Source organism: Ranitomeya variabilis, chromosome 4 (genome assembly GCF_051348905.1).
Source record: "Ranitomeya variabilis isolate aRanVar5 chromosome 4, aRanVar5.hap1, whole genome shotgun sequence".
Classification (NCBI taxonomy): Eukaryota; Metazoa; Chordata; class Amphibia; order Anura; family Dendrobatidae; genus Ranitomeya; species Ranitomeya variabilis.
The window spans coordinates 157,085,774-157,109,895 of NC_135235.1; positions in this window are offsets into that span (position 1 = coordinate 157,085,774).

The following is a 24,122-nucleotide window of genomic DNA, read 5'->3' on the forward strand; positions in this document are numbered from 1 at the left end:
TGGAAAAAAGCTGGGGATCCGCAGTGCCAAATCCGCTGCGGATCCGCAGCAAAAACCGCAGCGTGTGAACATACCCTAACAGGTGAGGACAGAGCCCCTGTCAGCATAATCTTGTGTAGTCTGCAGCTGAGCGGGCCGGCCTGTCCTGCTAGCGCTGAAGCTGCCGGATATGCTGGGACTAGCACTACCGCACAACTGACCTGGACACAACACACCTCACACCATCCTCCCCCGCAGCTCCTCAGGCAGGAACTGAACTTGGCGCCACAGTGAGGAGGGGGCGGGGCCTGCAGTGTGACGTGTTTCTCTTCCAGCTCCCGGCCTCCACTGCAGCATATGTGATAGCGCAGGATGATCAGGATCCGATAGCACCGCAGCAGCCAGAAGACGGAGATGGGGAAGAGGGAGATAGGGAGGGCGGCTGGGTTTGGGTGGGCGCTACCCCGCACTATTAAAAAAAAAAAAACAAAAAAAAAAAACGTTGCTCAGGCGCCGCCCCCCCAGCATCCTCCCGCCCCTAGGCACGTGCCCTCAAGTGCCTAGTGGCAAATACGGCCCTGGCTGCACTCACATCTGCCACAGCGTCTATGACCAAGGATTCAGAAGGTCTTTAGAGGGGGCAGCGATGCAAGAAACTAGTGAGTATTAATCCTGTTACTTTCTGTTCCAGGTGGGCTGATAGACGCTGTGGGGAGTGAATGGAGCCCCAGCTTTTTGTGACATCATGTTTGAGGCTCCTCTCAAATGAAACGTTACAGGAAACCTAATTAAAAAAAACACATTTAGTGATTAGGTATATAGGGAGAAGTGTAGGGTATTTTGTAATGCAGCTCAATAGAAAAGTGATTAGGGGATTAAGATAGCTAGAAAATACATTTTAGTTGCCAGGGTACTGCAAAAATACAGCATCATAACCACCTTCAGTACAAGAGTACAGCATATGGAGCACCATCAGAACAGAAATACATTACCAAGCATAGTACAGCAGCAATTGCAATGCCAGGTCAGCTCCATATACAATTGCTTGAATCTACACATCCCACTAAGTCCTTAACAATGATAAGGAGATGCTGAGAGAGAGTTGCTATCAATTAGCTATCAACAGACTGTTAACCATGCAGGAATCACAGTACCGATGATACTCAGGCACCATCACGTATAAACATTTACATCCAGGTACCTTATAAATGACATCTGATTGGAGTTGTTCTCTTTTTTTTTTCTTCTCCATCTAGCCCAGACAGACACCATGATGCCTTTTCACATCCACAGTTTGCCTCTGAAAAATGTCCATGTTCTCTAGTCTTCTGCAGCACATTCCAACACGGTGCATTAAAAATAACAGTGTGATTATAGTGCTCCTGAATAAAAATATCTGCACTATGTTGTACTATCTGCACAATATATGACCTCACACTCTCTTTATTATGGTTCAAGTCCATCACACTGCCCTCTCCTATAAAATTTTGGCTTCAAAATTTCCACCCTTATTAGCCATAAGGGTATGTTTCCACGTTCAGGTTTGCTTCAGGCTTTGGTCAGGATTTTATGCAGGTAAAATCCTGACCAAAACTGCACCTGAGGTCACTGGCAGGTCACCTGCGGTGTACCTCCGTGTTTTACTCATAGTAGCAACATGCTGCGTTTAGAAAAAACGCACAACGCATGCGTTTTCGCGTCAAAAACGCACGCGTTTTTTAACGCATAGTGGAGTCTGGATTTCATGAAATCCCATCCACTATGCTGTAACATCTGGACGCTGCGTTTTTGACGCTGCGGAAAAACGCAGCGTCAAAAACGCAGCGTTTCCTGAACGTGGAAACATACCCTAACCGTCACCCTGTCCCTTATCTTTAGTGAATCCACCACACTGGCCTCTTTCTATAATTTGCTCCCTATTTACATTTTTCCCTCGCACTTCCCTATACTGCCAGAGTCTTTATATTGTGACACCTCAAAATTGCATACTTTCCTCTACTTGCTGTGTTCTCACACTGTCTCCCTATGCCATCTCTTCTCTATACTGCCCCACACATTACCCAATCTCTATCCTGTGACCCATTCCACTTTTACCTCCTTTCATGCATTTCTACCCCTTATTGACACCTCGCAATGCCTCCTTACTGTACCTCTCACATTTCTCCTACCACGCTTTCTCCTCACATTTTTCTCCCTCCAAACTGCCCCTCAGACTTTCCTCTCTCATTCTGTCCTCTCACACAATTCACCCCATACTGTCCCCTCACAATTTTTGTCCCTATAGTGTCCCCCCATACTGTCCTCTCACACGTTTTCTCCAATCATACTGTTACCTCACATTGTTCTCCACTTCATACTCTTCCCGCACACGTTTCTTTAACCAATACTGTTCTCTACACTTTTCCCCGCCATACTATCATCTCACACTTTTCTTACCTATTCTGTATCTTCACAGTTTTTCCCATCTGTACTGTTCCTTTACACTTCCACCCCTATACTGTCTCTTCACACTTTTTTCATCCCATACTGCCTTCTCACACTTTTCTCCCTCTCATGCTGTCCCTTCACACTTTTTTCCACCAAACTGTACCCTGTCACATTGCTTTTTCCCAACATTGATAGTTTCAATTGTCTTAGTAAACATTTCTTTGGTACTAAGATGACTATGTGTAGTATTTTTTCATCATGGTATCTCTTATATTATTATCTTGTATCAGGATACTTAATCGCAGATCATTGCTTGAGGTGATAAAGGTACCGTAATACCCCAAATCTGCATTCCTGCATTTTTTTCACATACACTGTTTTCCAAATTATTATGAAAATTGGATTTAAGTGTCAGAAAGATTTAATTGTTTTGTTTTTCAAATAAACTCATGGCTGGTATTGTCTCAGGGCTCAATGTATCACTGAAATCTGTCATGCAGCGCTCGCCCCCGGCTTCTGCAGCTCGCCGAGTGCGCGTGCGCGGCGCATTCAGCTCTGCGCATGCGCACATCTGATTCCTCTGTTGGCACTCCTTCCTGTCCTCTCCGTCATCCTGGAGGACTGTAACCCGGAAGTAGCTCTCACGCTGGTATATAAGCTGCTTCCTGCTGCTCCTCTGTGCCTGATGATCATTTGTGTTTACAAGTGCTTCTGGTCACCTGTGGTCTCTGTGCATTCCTAGCTTTCTGACCTTGGGACTCCTCCTTCCTCTGCAGTACCTGCCTGATTTTCCTGTGTTCCTGCTTTGTTCCTTCAGTTCCTGTTTCTCTGCGGTACCTGCCCGGCTCCTTTACCATTTCCTTGCTCCCGTCAGCCTCTGTGTCTCCATATTGTCTCGTCAGCCTCCGTGTCTCTGTAGTATTCCCATCTTCTCCCTCATCTCAGTAGTTCCTTGCCATTCCCTCTGTTTCCTCCGCTGTTTCCTTCGGTCCCTGTGTTCCTGCAGTGTACCCTTCTTATCTTAGTCGACCCTCCAGCTTCTGTGGCGATAGTCCCTCACGGGCCTGCCCCTAACGCTCCCTGTATAGGGGGCGGTCCACCTGGTCAGCTCGTCCGAGAGGGGTTCGTCGTCACGGTCCAGTGGGTCCACTCTCCGTTGTCCCTGTTTGAATCCATTCTCTCCAATGGGACTGCACTCGGATGACATCTGAGTGCAGCCTGATTCTTACAGCATCACAGTATCATCAGGCCATGGACCCCGCTGGAGCTTCCGCTACTCAAAAAGACTTACTCTTTTTGCGTGAAAACCAGACTAGGATCATGTCGTTTTTAAAAAATATGGAGTCTCGCCTAGCGGCTTTACAGCCTTCTGATCCTGGTATTGCTCCGCAGTTGGTTGCCCTTCAGCTGGAGCTAGGTCTACAATGGGACACTCAGTCCCATATTTCGAATTTTTTGGCCTCTATTAATGATCGGCTTCTCGCCCTCCAGAATGTGGCCTCTGTCCCCACTCCTGTCTCTGCGCCACAACCCTCGCCCCGACTTGCTAGACCTCCTCGGTATGGTGGGGATCCTAAAGCGTGCCGCGGCTTTCTTATTCAATGCCAGTTGCATTTTGAATTGTCTCCGCTACTTTATCCCACCGATCGAGCTAAGGTTGTTTTTATAGTATCCCATTTGGAGGGTGAGGCTTTGGCGTGGGTTAATCCCCTCTGGGAGCGTAATGATCCTTTGGTCTCCCAACTCAATCCGTTCCTGGATACCTTCCGCAAGGTTTTTGATGAACCTGGACGTCTGGTCTCTACCACAGAGTCCCTCTTTAACCTTAGCCAGGCCACTCTCTCAGTAGCTCAGTACGCCATCCGTTTCCGGACTCTGTCTTCAGACCTTGGGTGGAATAATGAGGCTTTGGTTGGAGCGTTTTGGCGTGGTTTGTCTTCACGGATTAAGGATGGTCTGGCAGGACGGGACACTCCCACCTCTTTGGATGATCTTATCTCCTTGGCCATACGCATTGATCTGCGCTTTCAGGAGCGCACTCGCGAGCTTGCCAGAGAAAAGAGACCTCTTCGCCAGACCACTATTGCTCGAGGGACTTCTTTTTCTCAAACAGCCCCGGTGGTTTCTTCATCTTCTCCTGAACCCATGCAGGTCGATCGCTTTGAGTCTTCCGAGCAGCGCCGCAAGGAGAGACTCGCACAAGGTCTCTGTTTTTACTGCGGTAGTGCCTCTCATCTCTTACGCGCCTGTCCTCAGAGGTCGGGAAACGCCTCCGCCTAGGACAGGTAAGAGAGGCCTTCCTAGGTGGTTATGACTCCTCTCCACCTCTGGTTTTGTCTGTTATTCTACATTTAGGTTCCCGTCATTTTTCTCTGGAGGCTTATGTTGATTCAGGAGCGGCTGGGAACTTTGTTCAGCTCGAGGTTGTTAACAGGCTTGGGATACCTGTTAGACCCTTGGAGACTCCTAGACAAATAGCTTCCGTCGATGGTCAGCCTTTGCGGGAGACCGTCAACTTAGTTACGGAGGAAGTTGAACTTCAGATTGGAGCTCTTCATCGTGAGAAACTGGCCTTTTATGTTTTACCTTCATTTTCTCATTCTTTCCTTTTGGGTCTTCCTTGGCTGAGAGATCACGAACCCACTCTGGACTGGCGCACTGGAGATGTTCTATGGTGGGGACAGTCTTGTCTGAACAGGTGCCTGCTTCCTGTCAAGCCTGCGTCCTCCTTTCGGTCTGCTTCGGAATCCACGGGAATTCCTCCAGCCTATTGCGCCTTCTCGGATGTCTTTAACAAGAAGGAGGCGGAGATCTTGCCGCCGCACCGCTCTTATGACTGCCCGATAGACCTTGTTCCTGGTTCTACTCCACCTCGAGGACGTATTTACCCATTGTCTCCTACCGAAACTCAAGCCATGTCCGAATATATCCAAGAGAATCTGGCCAGAGGCTTCATTCGAAAGTCCTCCTCACCTGCAGGAGCTGGGTTCTTCTTCGTCAAGAAGAAGGATGGTTCTCTTCGCCCATGTATAGACTATCGGGGTCTCAACACTATCACGATCAAGAACAAGTACCCACTTCCTCTCATACCTGAACTCTTTGATCGTCTACGTGGAGCACGAATCTTTACCAAATTGGATCTCAGAGGAGCTTATAATTTGGTCCGTATCCGTTCCGGTGACGAGTGGAAGACTGCGTTTAATACCAGAGATGGTCATTATGAATATTTGGTTATGCCATTCGGTTTATGCAACGCACCCGCAGTCTTCCAGGAGTTTGTAAATGATGTTTTTCGGGATCTACTTTACACCTGTGTTGTAGTGTACTTGGACGATATCCTTGTGTTCTCTCCAGATCTGTCTACTCACAGAAGAGATGTACGGCAAGTACTTCAGCGTTTGAGAGAGAATCGACTGTACGCAAAACTGGAGAAATGTGTCTTCGAACAGTCATCTCTTCCCTTCTTGGGTTTCATCATTTCCGACGCTGGTTTGTGTATGGATCCAGGAAAAGTTTCTGCCGTGCTCAACTGGCCACGTCCTCTTGGAGTGAAAGCAATTCAGCGATTTCTTGGATTTGCTAACTACTATCGGCAGTTTATCCTTCACTTTTCCTCTCTTTCTGCTCCAATCTCCTTCATGATTCGGAAGGGTGCCAATCCTCATCTATGGTCGTCTGAGGCCGAAGAGGCTTTCCGGTCCATCAAGCAGGCCTTCGCCTCCGCTCCTATTCTTCATCGTCCTGTGGCCAATAAACCCTTCATCCTTGAAGTAGATGCTTCTGCAATTGGAGCTGGAGCTGTGCTCTCGCAGAGATCCTCTTCTGGTCGTCTTGTGCCTTGTGGTTTTTTCTCTAAGATCTTCTCCTCCTCTGAAAAGAATTATTCTATCGGTGATAAAGAACTTTTGGCAATCAGGTTGGCATTGGAGGAGTGGCGGTACCTCTTGGAGAGGGCTTTACATCGTTTTGTAATTTACACAGATCACAAGAATCTGGCATATATCCGCTCTGCGCAAAGACTAAATCCTCGGCAGGCCAGGTGGGCCTTGTTTTTCGCCAGGTTTGACTTCGAACTTCGTTTCCTGCCAGGAGATAAAAACTCCAGAGCCGACGCTCTGTCTAGGTCATTCCAGGCGGTGGATATGGAGGAAGAACCTGCGCACATCATCGATCCTGCAAGAGTCATCACAGTTGCTCCTCTCTCTCTTTCCTCGTTGCCTCCGGGTAAGACCTTAGTTGCTGAAGAGAACAGAGAACGCGTCTTACTTTGGGGTCATGCCTCCAAATTAGCTGGACATGTTGGTCTCAAAAAAACCCTCCGTCTGATCTCTCGCTATTACTGGTGGCCTACGTTGTCCAAGGACGTCCAAAGTTTTGTCGCCTCTTGTCCCTCCTGTGCCAAGAATAAAATTCCCAGGCAGCTACCTTCCGGGCTTTTGCATCCTTTACCGGTACCCTCCACTCCGTGGCAACATTTATCGATGGACTTCATCACTGACCTGCCTTCTTCATCTGGTTGTACCGTCATATTCGTGGTCATGGATCGTTTCTCCAAGATGGCTCATTTCATTGCACTACCTGGTTTGCCTTCTGCTCCCGAATTGGCAAAGATTTTTGTTCACCATATTTTTCGTCTTCATGGTCTTCCTTTACATATTGTTTCTGACCGAGGTGTTCAATTCACCGCCCGCTTCTGGAAATCCCTCTGCAAATCTATGAACATTTCGCTTGACTTTTCTTCGGCCTACCATCCGCAGTCCAATGGCCAGGTGGAACGTACTAATCAGACCTTGGTAACTTATCTCCGTCATTTTTCCAATTCCCATCAGAATGATTGGTCTGACTTGCTGCCATGGGCTGAGTTTTCTTACAATAACCATTCCAGCGAAGCTACTAACAAATCTCCATTTTTTATCGTCTACGGTCAACATCCTGGTCTTCCTCTTCCGGTTTCTCCTGTCTCTACTCTACTAGCGGCTGATCTTCTGTCTAGAGAGTTCTCCAGGGTCTGGCAGGAGACCAAGTCTGCCCTTGAGTTGGCTCAAGTCAGGATGAAGAGACATGCGGACAAAAGACGCCTCGATTCTCCTATATTCCATCCTGGGGACAAGGTTTGGGTTTCCTTTAAATTTATCCATCTCAAAATTCCTTCACATAAGCTGGGTCCTCGCTATATCGGTCCATTCGAAGTTTTGTCTCGTATTAATGACGTTTCTTACAAACTTAAGTTGCCTGCCTCTCTGCGTATTTCTAATTCTTTTCATGTGTCTCTCCTTAAACCCGTAGTTTTTAATCAGTTTCATTCTTCTAACCTTTGTTCTCCTTCGCCTGTTTCCGAGGATGATGTCTTTGAAGTTAGGGACATTTTAGCCATGAAAAAACTTAGAGGGAGAACTTTGTTTTTGGTTGACTGGAAAGGTTTTGGTCCTGAGGAGAGGTCCTGGGAGCCTCGTGAGAACATTCAGGCCCCTCGCATTTTGTCCCGGTTTCTTTCAAGTCTTAAAAAGGAGGGGCGTAAAGACGGGGGTACTGTCATGCAGCGCTCGCCCCCGGCTTCTGCAGCTCGCCGAGTGCACGTGCGCGGCGCATTCAGCTCTGCGCGTGCGCACATCTGATTCCTCTGTTGGCACTCCTTCCTGTCCTCTCCGTCATCCTGGAGGACTGTAACCCGGAAGTAGCTCTCACGCTGGTATATAAGCTGCTTCCTGCTGCTCCTCTGTGCCTGATGATCATTTGTGTTTACAAGTGCTTCTGGTCACCTGTGGTCTCTGTGCATTCCTAGCTTTCTGACCTTGGGACTCCTCCTTCCTCTGCAGTACCTGCCTGATTTTCCTGTGTTCCTGCTTTGTTCCTTCAGTTCCTGTTTCTCTGCGGTACCTGCCCGGCTCCTTTACCATTTCCTTGCTCCCGTCAGCCTCTGTGTCTCCATATTGTCTCGTCAGCCTCCGTGTCTCTGTAGTATTCCCATCTTCTCCCTCATCTCAGTAGTTCCTTGCCATTCCCTCTGTTTCCTCCGCTGTTTCCTTCGGTCCCTGTGTTCCTGCAGTGTACCCTTCTTATCTTAGTCGACCCTCCAGCTTCTGTGGCGATAGTCCCTCACGGGCCTGCCCCTAACGCTCCCTGTATAGGGGGCGGTCCACCTGGTCAGCTCGTCCGAGAGGGGTTCGTCGTCACGGTCCAGTGGGTCCACTCTCCGTTGTCCCTGTTTGAATCCATTCTCTCCAATGGGACTGCACTCGGATGACATCTGAGTGCAGCCTGATTCTTACAGCATCACAGTATCAATCTTAAACACATGTGATAATTAGTTTTCCAGGTGATTCTAATTTAAGGAAAACTACTTAAAAATGATGTTCCACATTATTAAGCAGGCCACAGTTTTCAAGTAACATGGGAAAGAAAAAGAATCTCTCTGCTGCCGAAAAGCATCAAATAGAATAATGCCTTGGTCAAGGGATGAAAACATTAGATATTTCCCAAAAACTTAAGCGTGATTATCGTACTGTTAAGAGATTTGTGGCTGAATCTGAGCACAGACGTGTTCGTGCTGATAAAGGCATAATGAGGAAGGTTTCTGCCAGGCAAGTTCACCGGATTAACCCTAGAACGCATACCTGGGGCCTCGCAGGCCTGCCAGGTTACTTGTTTTCTATTTTCTGTAAAAGTACTTTAGTTAGAATTTTGAAAATCTAGGTAATTCTCAGGTATATAGTTGTTAGTAATTTCCAGTTATTCATATATTTTTATGTTACAGACATTTCGGTATAACAACCTTTTTTTGGGACTACCCCATATTCACGCACCTGGGGCCTTTTAGGCCTGTACTAGGTTTACATGTGATACTCAGTTGTTTTGTCTGTATTGTTGCTGGGGAAGAACTTTTATGACTCTGCTATTGCTGGGAAGAGTGTAGATTCTGCATGACAACAAGACAAATTAGACAAAAAGACAAAAGGAGGTGTCGACAAGATGGACGAAATGTTTGGAGAGTATTCGTGCAAAAGACAGACTAAACGTTGGCCTGTTGCCCTTTTTTCCAATATCCTTGATGTGTCAGCCCTCAATAGCTACATTATTTATTGTCAAACTAATCCAGAATTCCATGCCAACAGGAAAGACAAGAGACGTCTATTTTTGACAGAACTTTGTTATGAACTTTTGATGCCTACTATGATGGAGAGAAGCAGCATGATATGCTTATCAAGGCAAATTACGGAGGCAATTATCCGATGTGGAATACGCTTTCTGGAACATCCAGAGCAAAGAGTAAAAAAAAAAAGAAAGCGCTGCTATATTTGTCCAGCAAAGAAGGAAAGAAAATCGGAGCGTTTCTGTTCTACTTGCGGACAAAATGTATGCAAGGAACATTCAGCCGAAAAAATAATATGCGAGAATTGTCGGGGGAATATGTAAAGTTACAAATAAATATTCCTGCACCAAGTTTGCTACAACCAAAAAATGTTTTCATAAAAAAATTGCATATAGAATGCCTATATTTGGCGTGCCCGTTTACTTACTTTTTTGTTTTATGCACATACTTATGTTTTGAAATATACACATCTTAGGCTGTGTTCCCAGTAGCGCTGGTGTTCTCCAGAAGGGGATCCATAATGGATCTGACCTCCTGGTAACTCCAGCTAAGGCTGCAGGAATGGCGGGATTCCGTCAGCCTTAGCTGGGGTCACCAGGAGGTCAGATCCATTACGGATCCCCTCCTGGCGGACCCCAGCACTAGTTGGAATGCATCCTTACCTTGCAATTGTAAAATAAATTTTGAAAAGTATTTTAATTTGAGTTATTCCGTGTTATTTGCACACAGGCTTAAAAGGCCCCAGGTGCGTGAATATGGGGTAGTCCCAAAAAAAGGTCGTTATACCGAAATGCCTATAACATAAAAATATATGAACAACTGGAAATTACTAACAACTATATACCTGAGGAATACCTAGAGTTTCAAACTTCTAACTAAAGTAATTTTACAGAAAATAGAAAACAAGTAACCTGGCAGTCCTGCGAGGCCCCAGGTATGCGTCCGCCAGCCTTAGCTGGGGTCACCAGGAGGTCAGATCCATTACGGAATCTCGTCCTAGCGGACCCCTGCTCTAGTGGGAATGCATCCTTACTTTGCAATAAACTTTGAAAAGTATTTTTATTTGAGTTATACCATGATAATTGTAAACAGGCCTAAAAGGCCCCAGGTGCGTGAATGTGTAGATTTCTATGGGTATGCGTTCTAGGGTTAAGAGAGCAGCTGCTAAAAAGCCATTGCAAACCAGCAAACAGATATTTGAAGCTGCTGGTTCTTCTGGAGTCCCTCGAACCTCAACTTGTAGGATCCTTCAAAGGATTGCTTTGAGTCATAAACCTACTATTCAGCCATCCCTAAACAGTGTTCAAAAGCAGAAAAGGTTGCAGTGGGCCCAGACATACATGAAAACTAATTTTCAAACAGTCTTGTTTACTGATGAGTGTCGAGCAACCCTGGATGGTCCAGATGGATGGAGTAGTGGATGGTTGGTGGATGGCCACCATGTCTCAACAAGGCTGCAATGTCAACAAGGAGGTGGAGGAGTCATGTTTTGGGCCAAAATCATTGGGAAACAGCTGGTAGGGCCCTTTAAGGTTCCTGAAGGTGTGAAAATGACCTCTGCAAATTATATAGAGTTTCTGACTGACAACTTTCTTCCATGGTTTAAAAAGCAGAAACGTGCCTTCAGGAGCAAAATCATCTTCATGCATGACAATGCATCATCTCATGCTGCAAAGAATATCTCTGAGTCATTGGCTGCTATGGGCATAAAAGGAGATAAACTCATGGTGTGGCCACCATCTTCCCCTGACCTCAACCCTATGGAGAACCTTTGGAGTATCATCAAGCAAAAGATCTATGAGGGTGCCTCCCAGTTCACATCAAAACAGCAGCTCTGGGAGGCTATTCTGACTTCATGCAAAGAAATACAAGCAGAATCTGTCCAAAAACTCACAAGTTCAATGGATGCAAGAATTGTGAAGGTGATATCAAAGAAGGGGTCCTATGTTAACATGTAACTTGGCTTGTTAGGATGTTTTGGAGTTAAATAGCTTTTTTGTTCAGTGAATGTGACCTCCTAATGCTGCAAATTCAACAAATGAGCATTTTCAGTTCTTTAAAACATATCAAATGTTTAGAAATTCTACTGTGCCTAATAATTTGGAACAGTGTATTTTGAGTTTTTATTCATTTCGGAGATTATACTGTTATCATTGGGAGGTTTATTCAATAAAATTCGATGTATACTCTAACGGGTGATGACTTTTATTAGACTGACTGTCATTTGCACCAACCGTTTAGGAAAATCTGAGAAAAATATCATTTGCATAATAATTTGGAACATGGTGTAAGGTTGATATTTGGACATTCCAACAGTCCATGTAATAAGATTGACTTTTCTCTGTTAAATTTAGGGCAGTGTCTTTAATAATGTGCAGGTGCAATTGCGTATGGTAGATAAAATTCATAAGTGGTCTTTTGGATAATCCAGAAATACTTCTCACCATAGTTGATTTTTCATTGTTTTCTGCAACTTTCCACAATCTACGTGAATTTTAGTTGTCATTTCTCCATCAGCTAGCACTGTCTCCCTTTTCTTAATGTAATCCTCAGTTTTTGACAAGAATTTTTGTTGCCTAAGTTTTTGATGTACGAAAGAAAAAGATGAAAGAAAATCATATCTTGACTTTGATATCAAATGCTCCTGTTTTTTTCACCTTATCAATGTTTTAGCTACTGTAGTTTATGCACTGAACATATTGTAAATACTGGTTTGCCAGCAACTCATATATATCAGTGTTTTTGTCACATTAGCAATTAATTTACTTCCCAATTCAACATATTTCCCAGTGTTAGGCCGGCGTCACACTAGCGAGTTTTACGGACGTAAGAGCGCAGAAAATAGGTCCTTAAAACTCGCCAAACAAACGGCACAATTATTCTCAATGGGGCTGCTCCTATCAGCCGTATATTACGGTTCAGTATTATACGGCTTTCTACGGCCGTACAAAATCGCAGCATGCTGCGTTTGTCAGCGTATTGCGCAAAAAAACGCCAATGAAAGTCTATGGGGGCGAGAAAAATACGGATTCCACATGGACCAGCAGTGTGACTTGCGAGAAATACGCAGCGGTGTTAGTGACAAGCCGGTAATTCAATTGCCGGCTTTTCATTTCTCCTTCACAAACCCGACAGGATATGAGTCATGGTTTACATACAGTAAACCATCTCATATCCCCTTTTTTTTGCATATTCCACACTACTAATGTTAGTAGTGTGTATGTGCAAAATTTGGGCGCTGTAGCTGCTAAAATAAAGGGTTAAATCGCGGAAAACATTGGCGTGGGCTCCCGCGCAATTTTCTCCGCCAGAGTGGTAAAGCCAGTGACTGAGGGCAGATATTAAGAGCCAGGAGAGGGTCCATGGTTATTAGCCCCCCCTGGCTAAAAACATCTGCTCCCAGCCACCCCAGAAAAGGCACATCTGGAAGATGCGCCTATCCTGGCACTTGGCCACTCTCTTCCCACTCCGGTGTAGCGGTGGGATATGGGGTAATTATTACAAATTATTTTAATGAAATAAACACACAGGTTGTTTTAGTATTTTATTGCTCTCTCAATCCATCTCAAGACCCTCGCTTGGCAAAATAATAAACCCACAATATACATACCCTCTGATGAACCGTCACGTCCCGCGAGGTAATCCATCTGAAGGGATTAAAAAAAATTACAAGCAGGAGCCCTGCTAATGCAGCTATGCTCCTGCTTGTAAGCCCCGGCGAATGAAGGAAATGTAGGTCAATGACCTATAGTTACCTTCAGTTGTGGTGAGGCGCCCCCTGCAGGTTGTCCTCATATGAGCTCGAGCGTGGGAAAAAGTTCCCAGGCTGCAGTTCATGAGGACATCCAGCAGAGGACGGTTCATCAGAGGGTATGTATATTGTGGGTTTATTATTTTGCCAAGCGAGGGTCTTGAGATGGATTGAGAGAGCAATAAAATACTAAAACAACCTGTGTGTTTATTTCATTAAAATAATTTGTAATAATGTGTGTGTGTGTGTGTTTTTTTAACCCTTTCAGACAATTGGATTAATAATGGATAGGTGTCATAATTGACGCCTCTCCATTATTAATGTGGCTTGATGTCACCTTACAATAGCAAGGTGGCATTAACCCTTCATTACCCCATATCCCACCGCTACACGGGTGTGGAAAGAGAGTGGCCAAGTGCCAGAATAGGCGCATCTTCCAGATGTGCCTTTTCTGGGGTGGCTGGGGGCAGATGTTTGTAGCCAGGGGGTGGCCAATAACCATGGACTCTCTCCTGGCTATTAATATCTGCCCTCAGTCACTGGCTTTACCACTCTGGCGGAGAAAATTGCGCGGGAGCCCACGCCAATTTTTTCCGCCATTTAACCCTTTATTTTACAAGCTACAGCGCCCAAATTTTGCACATACACACTACTAACATTAGTAGTGTGGAATATGCAAAAAAGAGGGGGATATGAGATGGTTTACTGTTTGTAAACCATGTCTCATATCATGTCGGGTTTGTGAAGGAGAAATGAAAAGTCGGCAATTGAATTACCGGCTTTTCACAGATATCGCGCTGAATTAAATATAAATACAGAATATATATATATGTGTCTCAATGACATATATATATATATATATATATATATATATATATATATATATACTGTATATATGTTTTCCCGAACATTTGAGCACATAAATCCATTAGATGTCGGTTTTGCAAGCCTGCGAGAAAATATCGCAGTACGGATGCCATACGGATTACATACGGAGGATGCCATGCGCAAAATACGCTGACACACCCTGCTTACGGATCACTATTTTGGGAACATTTCTCCATATTACGGCCGTATTACGGCCGTAAAAAACGGACCGTATTGTCTTACGCTGAGTGTGGCGCCGGCCTTAGGCTACTTTCACACTAGCGTTAACTGCATTACGTCGCAAATGCGTTGTTTTGCCGAAAAAACGCATCCTGCAAAAGTGCTTGCAGGATGCGTTTTTTCTGCATTGACTAACATTAGCGACGCATTTGCGACGCAATGACACACGTCGCAACCATCGTGAGACGGTTGCGCCGTGATGTGGCGGACCGTCGGGAGCAAAAAACGTTACATGTAACGTTTTTTGCTCCCGACGGTCCGCTTTTTCCGACCGCGCATGCGCGGCCGGAACTCCGCCCCCACCTCCCCGCACTTCCCCGCACCTCTCAATGGGGCAGCGGATGCGCTGGAAAAATACATCCGCTGCCCCCGTTGTGCGGCGGAGACAACGCTAGCGTCAGGAACCTCGGCCCGACGCTAGTGTGAAAGTAGCCTAAGAGATAAGCAGATCTTTTTAAATTCAAATTCACTAGTTTTACTGAAGTTTCTCAAAAATGTGATTTGGGGTGAATAAATACAATATGAATCTCAATACTGCAAAGACTCTAATTGCCCAGAAAATACAGTACTCTGACATCTTCTCGGAATGAGATCTGGTTTAGTTGGGTGACAGGCATCTGACTGGGATCAAAGGAATAACGTTTCTCCTTGCAGAGAGTGACAAGTCAAGCCTGACATGCCTAGGTCAAGAGACTTTGAAGCCCCAATGCTCCTCTGGGAAATATGCAAATTATCACTTCAGAAAACAAGAGGACTACAACTCTAGTGTCACCTATGGGAAGTATAGATCACTATAATTTTCTTCATTTGATGAAGAGACTAGTGATGAGTGAACATGCTCGCCACTGCTCGTTACTCGCCTGAGTATCACTGTGCTCGGTGTACTCAGCGAGCATAGAGCATTTCTGGGATTATTCGGCGGTAACTGGTGTCTCCACCCAGCATTTTTGGTGGACTTTAGAGACCCAATCACGCTGCAGGGATTGTCTGCCAGGCCATGAAACGCTGCAGCCATCTTTGTTGTGGTCGTGCAGTGATTGGCTTGGCCGCACAGCATCATCCCGAATATAAGAGACCTGGCGCTGCCCTGCTCGCCGCATTCAGCTCCTTATTTAGCGAGAGTAGGGAGAGCTGCTGCTGAGATAGGGTCAGAATCGTGGTTTTTAACATTAATGTATGTCTGCAACTCTTAAATCCACAACTCCTGAGAAACCATCAGTAGGGTTGAGCGACCTTGACTTTTTTAGGGTCGAGTCATGTTTCGCGAAACCCGACTGTTGGAAAAGTCGAGTCGGGCGAAATCGGCCGATTACAGCGCAAAGTCGAGGATCGGCCGGAACACGAAACCCTATGCACATCAATGGGGATTTTTTTTTTTTTTTCTCTCTCTCTCTCTCTCTCTCTTCTATCTCTCTCCCCTCCGTCCCAGCACAGCACATTCCAAATCGCTACTGCGCACAAGCGATAAAATGATGGCCGTACCGCATGGCCGACCCCACACAGGGATCGGGTCGGGTTTCATGAGACGCCGACTTTACCAAAAGTCGGCGACTTATGAAAATGAACGATCCATTTCGCTCAACCCTAACCATCAGTCCTTTTTAGGGCTAACTCGTGGGTCCTGATATTGCAGAGCTAGGCAGGCAGGGCACAGCATATCCACATCAGTGCAAGGCCTGCAGGCACTGTATGTGTGTACATTGCTCCCACTGCATCTATCCCAAAGCTCCATAACTGTCTGCTGCTGCTGTGGCTTCTTTACTATATAGCTAGTTCCTTTTTTTTGTTTTCACAAAAACTCCCCCCCCAAAAAAAAAAAAAAATACAGTGTGTTCTGTCAGACTGAGGCCTGTTTAAAAATCATAGCTTGTCAGGCATACGTAGCATAGTTGTGTGTGCTAGCCTTGTGCCACTTTTTTTTGGTGTTTTAAATTCACCAAAAAGGCCTCATATATCTACGTGTTACAAGTTTTGGCATTTTAGGCCGTTTTGATACTGTTTTTGCTGTCTGTTACTCTAATTATATACAGCACTATTTAGCTTAAAAAAATATAAAAAGGCCACATATTTGCCAATGTGGTATATCTGTGATAGCCTTAATATATCTGCGTGTTCCAAGTTTGGGCATTGTAGGCTGGTGTACCACTTTATTTGCTGTCTGTTACTCTAATTATATACAGCACTATTTAGCATAAAAAAATATAATAAGGCCACATTTTAGCCAGTGTGGTATTTCCGTGATAGCCCTAATATATCTGCGTTCTCCAAGTTTGGGCATTGTAGGCCGGTGTACCACTTTTTTTGCTGTCTGTTACTCTAATTATATACAGCACTATTTAGCATACAAAAATATAATAAGGCCACATTTTAGCCAGTGTGGTATTTCCGTGATAGCCCTAATATATCTGCATGTTCCAAATTTGGTCATTGTAGGCCGGTGGACCACTTTTTTTGCTGTCTGTTACTCTAATTATATACAGCACTATTTAGCATTAAAAAAAATAATAAGGCCACATATTAGCCAGTGTGGTATTTCCGTGATAGCTCTAATATATCTGCGTTCTCCAAGTTTGGTCATTTTAGGCCGGTGTACCACTTTATTTGCTGTCTGTTACTCTAATTATATACAGCACTATTTAGCATAAAAAAATATAAAAAGGCCACATATTTGCCAGTGTGGTATTTCCGTGACAACCCACATATACCTGCGTGCTCCAAGTTTAGGCATTGTAGGCTCGTGGACCACTTTTTTTTTGCTGTCAGCTACTGTAATTTTATACAGCACTATTTAGCATAAAAAAATATAAAAAGGCCACATATTTGCCAGTGTGGTATTTCCGTGATAGCCCTCATATATCTGCATGCTCCAAGTTTGGTCATTGTAGGCGGGTGTACCACTTTTTTGCTGTCTGATACTGTAATTATATACAGCACTATTTAGCATAAACTACTTATATACAATATTCTTTTGCATTAAAAAAAATACAGGCCATATATTTGGCAGTGTGTTATCGCTGTCAGACATCTGATGTAGTTGTGGCCTACAAATTGTGGAAATTCAGGCCTACATTCAGCTTTATTTGCTGTCTGTTACTCTATTCGGTACACTATTTTAGTTTAAAAAATTAAAAAATACAGGCCACATATCGAACAATGTGATATCTCGTTAAAAATACTTCTCTTTCAAGTTGTTATGGCTGCTTCATGACTGTTTTAATTGCTCCCACTACTACTACCACCATCATCATCTTCTGCATAGAGGCAGTCACTGCGCACATAGAAAGTCTGAGGAGCAGAGTGTGAACGCTTGGGCGGTGTTGTATTCTGTCTCTGTATTACGAAGGCATTTTCTCCCACCACCAATAAAAGCGGTACTGCCAGAAAGCGAGGAGCCATGTTCACAGTGACCGCCAGAGAGCGAGGCACCGTGTGCTCCATGACTGTGAGTACAGCGTATGTTCACAGTAGAGAGAGACAGTTCATGCTCCGTGTTCAGCTTTGCAAAACAATAATGAAAGGGCACAGAGGAATGATAGAGGACGTTGGTATGGTCAGCAAGGTACTCCCTCAGCATTTTCCCAAACAAAGCACTCCTTGTGAGAGTCCCCCATGCCTCAGGGCCAGGGTGATAAGAGGGTCTGAGAAAACTCTCCCCGAACATTGTCAGTGTTCCACTGCCTCTGCTGGATTGGAGTTGTGTCTCTCTCATCTGTACTCCTTGCTTGGCCAACAAACTGTGACCTCTTCTGCCAGCGTTTTCAGATGAGAATGTTTTTAATAATTTAGCAAGAAGGACCCTATGGTCCTCCAACATTGTAGTACACCTATCTGCTTCTGGAATAAGTGATATAAAGTTCTCCTTGTAGCGTGGGTGTAGAATTATCAACAATTAGTATTGCGTGTCACCTAAAATTTTGAGAACGCGAGGGTGATGGGAAAGGCATAGTAACATAAACTCAGCCATGCGTGCAAGACTGCTAACAGTCGATACTTCCATGTCCTCACCAAGAGGACCACTGACCATGGTCTCCTCCTCCTCCTTGTCTTCAGGCCTCCATGACTTTTGACAAACCTCAGTAATATCATTGTAAATACATCACTGTAAATACATTCCTCTGTAGTTTTTTTCTCCCCCACCTTATTGTAGATTGTAAGTTGTCACGTGCAGGTTGTTTTTTGGGGGGGTTTAATTATTGCTATCGTTGTTGCTTAGTGTAGATTGCAAGCTGTCACAAGCAGGGTAGTTTGATTTCTGTTTAATTATTGTATTGTTATTGTTGTTACTTAGGACTGTTGTGTTTGAAACTGTAAATATGTTGACGCTATGTAAATAACTATAAATATTAATATTAGAATACAGAAAAGCAGGATGGAGATGTTAATTATGGCATCATTGCCGATCACCATCTTGGTGAATTCCTCAAAGTTTTGGAGGATTGTACATATGTTTTACATCCATGTCCACTCCTGAGGTCTTATGTGTGAAGTCAGAACTTAATACCGACGACCTTGTTGATGCTGGTAGTCTACAAATGCCGCCTTCTGCTCACAAATCCTTTCCAAAATATGCAGTGTAGAGTTCAAATGCATGGGGAGGGCATGACACATCAGTCAGTGAGCCAGAAGCTGTAGTGCTGCAGAATCACAGCAAGGGTTGATGAAGCTCTAGCAGACTTTCTAAAATGGGTACACAGAGCCTCATACTTTTCCTAGCAGATCTGGCACCTCTGTGTCGCTTTTCTGAAAACGTTCAACAATAAGGTTAAGCACATGGGCCAGGCATGGCACGTGTGTGAGCTTGCCTCGACACAGAGCAGCCACCAGGTTCCATCCATTTTCACACACGACCATGCCTGCCTGTAGGTTAAGCGGTGTCAGCCACAGATCTGCCTGCTCTTTCAGAGCTGTCTCCAACTCTTCATCATTGTGCGGCTTGTCACAGCATGTTACCTTCAGCACAGCCTGTTGCCGCTTGGCTGAGGCAGTGCTGCCAGCTTGTGACTGATGTGTTACTTTCAGAGATGGAGGCTGAAGAGGACGCGAAAGAGGAGAAGGTGCAGGAGCTGTAGACGGTGGGGGCAACCCAGATTGACGTAGGACCTGCAATACTCGGGATTTGGAGGATGTGCACTATCCCAAGGTCGGACTGGGTCCCGGCTTCCACTATGTTAATCCAGTGTGCCGTTAATGAGATTTATCATCCCTGACCACAAGCACTTGTCCACATGTCTGTGGTTAGGTGGACTTTCCCAATAACAGCATTGTGAAGGGCACGGGTAATGTTGTCGGACACGTGCTTGCTTGTGTGATGTCATGACGGCAGACCGGGAAAAATTGTGGTGGCTGGGCAATGAATACCTTGTGATGGTCACTGCCATCATGTTGCGGAAAGCTTACATCTCCCATGGGCCTAAAATGCAACATTTCCAGCCCAAGCAGACGACAAATGTGTGAATTTAGTACTGTGGCGTTGGCTGCGTATTTCGGCTTGCGTTCCAAGGACTGGGGTATGGACAATTGAATGCTGCGCTAGGACAAGGACATGGACGTGCTTGTTGATGGTGCTATTTGAGTTTGTGTGCAACTGCAGATACAGGGCATGAGGCATCTTAAAATGCACCATGGACAGTGTATTGGCTTGCACGCACAACATCGGAAGAAGCAGTGGTATCACCTGCAGACACTGTTCATGGAGCCTTGTGTTCAACCAACAAAGTCAGGTGCTTTGCTGCCATGTGCCTGATCATGCTTGTGGTGGTTAGTATGGGATTTTTGCGACCCCTACTGCTGCGGGCATTGCCGGTGGTGCAAAAGGCCTTTTTGGGTTTATCAGCACAGTCTTTAAAAAACAACCAGGCTGTTATAGGGACATTCAGTGTCTCCCTCTCCCACACCACCTCCTCTCTTTGACCCCGGTCTTTCGGTGTTCCCCAAGGCTCAGTTCTAGGACCCCTACTCTTCTCCATCTACACCTTCGGCCTAGGACAGCTGATGTAATGGCACGGTTTGCTATATCATCAGTACGCCAATGACACGCAGATCTACCTATCTGTACTTGACATCACCTCCTTAGTGACCAAAATCACACGTCTTCACGCTATTTCATCCTTCTTTTCTTTCAAAAAGTGGACATGAACAAAACAGAATACATCATCTTTCAACCATCTCACGCTAAATAGACATGAGAGCTGTGTATGCATCATTCGGTACCACTTTAGTACGATGGAAAGTTTGCCCAAGAGAAAATGATTTTACAGACATTCCCAGGCTTTTTTGCACATGTTTTGAAGCTGCGATCTTCATCTTCTTGGTGTGGATGTTGTAAATTTCAAAATCGCCATCAATACCATCATCGTCCATATCTTGTAAAGAGGAAATCTGTTGTTTCCCAGGGTAGTGGTTGTCTACGTTTAGTGGTATTCCTTTAACAGTGTCCGTTACACTATAACAAATAATTTTCAACTGTGACATTTGAATATTATTGGTAATATGTATGGGTGAAGATGAAGAAGCTTGTGCCACGGGTGTGTTTATAGTTACTGACAGTGCTCGCCTCTTTAAACTTGTTTTTTTTCAAGCATCCATCAGTTTGTTTGGTTTTCCTCCAACATTGATCTGCTTTCTCTAATTCAGCATCTCAAGAACATGTTGCACTTTGCCCTTTAGACCGACACGTGCGTCTTTGGCAACATATTTATGACAGGCATTTTTTAGGCCGAGTCAAACACGCGCATCTGTTACACCGATCTTCTGATGGGCATGAAACACATTCTGGTAATTGGTGGTGGATAAACGAATAATCATTGTAGGCTGTATCCTGGATCTCATACCTTCTATAGCCACCGCTGCTATTAATCATGTACGTTCACATTCCTGTCATCACCATGCCCCTTTTCCTGATCACTCCATCCAACGATTCGTCTGCCATGTTTTTAACCAAAAAAATGCGCCTTCCCAGCAGCAACTGTGTAGGAAACCACTTTACAGTTTTGCAAGGTGCTTATGATTATTTTTTTTTTTTAAAATACCCCCCCGGGGAAATGTTTGACAGCCCATGCACTTATAGTGTATGGGCATTACAAGTCAAGGAGGCCCGCTCATTGACATTGGGCCTACTTTTTAATGAGGCCTTCCTCCACCTCTCATCATTTTCCACCACTAGATCACCAGGGTTCATGTGTTCCGTGCTGCTACAGATTTTTGGGCAAGGGTGTCTGGGATGGCCATACTATGTTTTTTAAAAATGTATCCCCTTTGGGGAAATGTTTGTTAGCCTATACACTTACTGTATGGGCATTACAAGTGTAGGAGACACAGTCCTTTACATTGGGCCTAGGTTTTCAATTTCTCCTCATTCTCCACCACTAGATCACCAGGGTTCACGTGTTCTGTGCTGCTACACACAGTTAATTTTTTGGAAAGGATGTCTATGATCCACATGAAATATTTTTTTTAAATGTACCCCCATGAGCAAATGCCCTACTTGCTCTTAGAGAAATGAAGAAAATGTTGATTTATACATTAGAGTTTTGTAGCATACCTTTAATGGGTACACGCCCTTAAAGGAAGAGTACTGTTTTGTATTTGCACTTAGTAGATAGTATACCCATATGGGTAATAACAGTTATTTATAGTTAGTTAATTAAGAAGTGTTATTTAACCCCTTAACGACCGCCGATACGCCTTTTAACGGCGGCCGCTAAGGGTACTTAAACCACAGCGCCGTTAATTAAAGGCGCTGTGGAAAAAGTGAATAGCGCCCCCCAGAGTCGGATTTTCTCTGGGGTCTCGGTTGCCGAGGGTAGCCGAGACCCCAGAGAACATGATTCGGGGTTTTTTTACCGACCCCCGAGTTGCGATCGCCGGTAATTAACCGTTTACCGGCGGTCGCAACAAAAAAAAAAAAAACGCGATGTGCCGTTTAATTTCTCTGTCCTCCGATGTGATCGCACATCGGAGGACAGAGAAATAGGGTCCCCGATGGCCCCCAATAGCCCCCCGATACTTACCTACCTCCCCTGGTGCTCCTCATGGGTCCCCATGGGCGCCGCCATCTTTTTTCCAGGAAAAAATGGCGGGCGCACGCGCAGTACACCCGCCGCCCGGCACCCGGAAGATCTTTGGGGTCTCGGCTGCCGGGGGTAGCCGAGACCCCAAAGAACATGATCGAGGTCGGTTTGCACCGACCCCTGTTTTGCGATCGCCGGTAATTAACAGTTTACCGGCGACCGCAAAAAAAAAAAAAAAAGCGATCTGTATTTCTCTGTCCTCTGATGTGATCACACATCAGAGGACAGAGAAATAGGGGGATTCGGGGACCCTAACATACTCACCCGGTGTCCCTGGGTCCTCTTCTGTCTTCTCCTGCCAGCCGGCTTTTTCCTTATGGCGGGCGCATGCGCAGTGCGCCCGCCATCTGCTGCCATCTGCCGGCCGGCAGGAGAAGACGAGTTGGGGCTAAAATTAGGGTTAGGGTTAGGGTTATTGTTAGGGTTAGGGTTAGAGTTAGGGTTAGGGTTAGTTAGGGTTAGGGTTAGGGTTAGAGTTAGGGTTAGAGTTAGGGTTAGGGTTAGGGTTAGAGTTAGGGTTAGGGCTAGGGTTAGGGCTAGAGTTAGGGTTAGGGTTAGGGCTAGGGTTAGGGTTGGGGCTAAATTTAGGGTTAGGGTTAGGGTTAGGCTACTTTCACACTAGCGTTTTTTAGCTTCCGTCGCAATGCGTCGGAGAAAAAACGCATCCTGCAAAAGTGCTTGCAGGATGCGTTTTTTCTCCATTGGCTTGCATTAGCGACGCATTGCGACGGATTGCCACATGTCGCATCCGTCGTGCGACGGATGCGTCGTGCTTTGGCGGACCGTCGGCACAAAAAAAGCTACATGTAACTTTTTTGTGCGACGTGTCCGCCATTTCCGACCGCGCATGCGCGGCCGGAACTCCGCCCCCGCCTCCCCTCACAATGGGGCAGCGGATGCGTTGAAAAAACAGCATCCGCTGCACCCGTTGTGCGGCGCTTACAACGCTAGCGTCGGTACGTCGGCCCGGCACACTGCGATGGGCCGAGTACGACGCTAGTTTGAAAGTAGCCTTAGGCTTCTATCACACTTGCGTCGGTACGGGGCGGTCGCAATGCGTCGGCCCGACGTACCGACGCACGTTGTGAAAATTGTGCACAACGTGGGCAGCGGATGCAGTTTTTCAACGCATCCGCTGCCCAGTCTATGTCCTGGGGAGGAGGGGGCAGAGTTACGGCCACGCATGCGCGGAAATGGCGGACGCGACGTACAAAAAAAAGGTTACATTGAACTTTTTTTGTGACGACGGGGCTAAGGTTATGGTTAGGGTTGGGGCTAAAGTTAGGGTTAGGGTTGGGGCTAAAGTTAGGGTTAGAGTTGGGATTAGGGTTTGGATTAGGGTTGGGATTAGGGTTACGTTTGGGATTAGGGTTAGGGGTGTGTTGGATTTAGGGTTTTGATTAGGGTTATGGTTAGGGTTGAGATTAGGGCTGTTTTGGGGTTAGGGTTGTGATTATCGTTAGGGTTGTGATTAGGATTATGGATCGGGTTAAGATTAGGGTTAGGGGTGTGTTGGAGTTAGGGTTGGAGTTATAATTTGGGGGTTTCCACTGTTTAGGTACATCAGGGGTTCTCCAAACACGACAGCCAATTTTGCGCTAAAAAAGTCAAATGGTGCTCCCTCCCTTCTGAGCTCTGCCGTGCGCCCAAACAGTGGTTTACCCCCACATATTGGGTACCAGCATACTCAGGACAAATT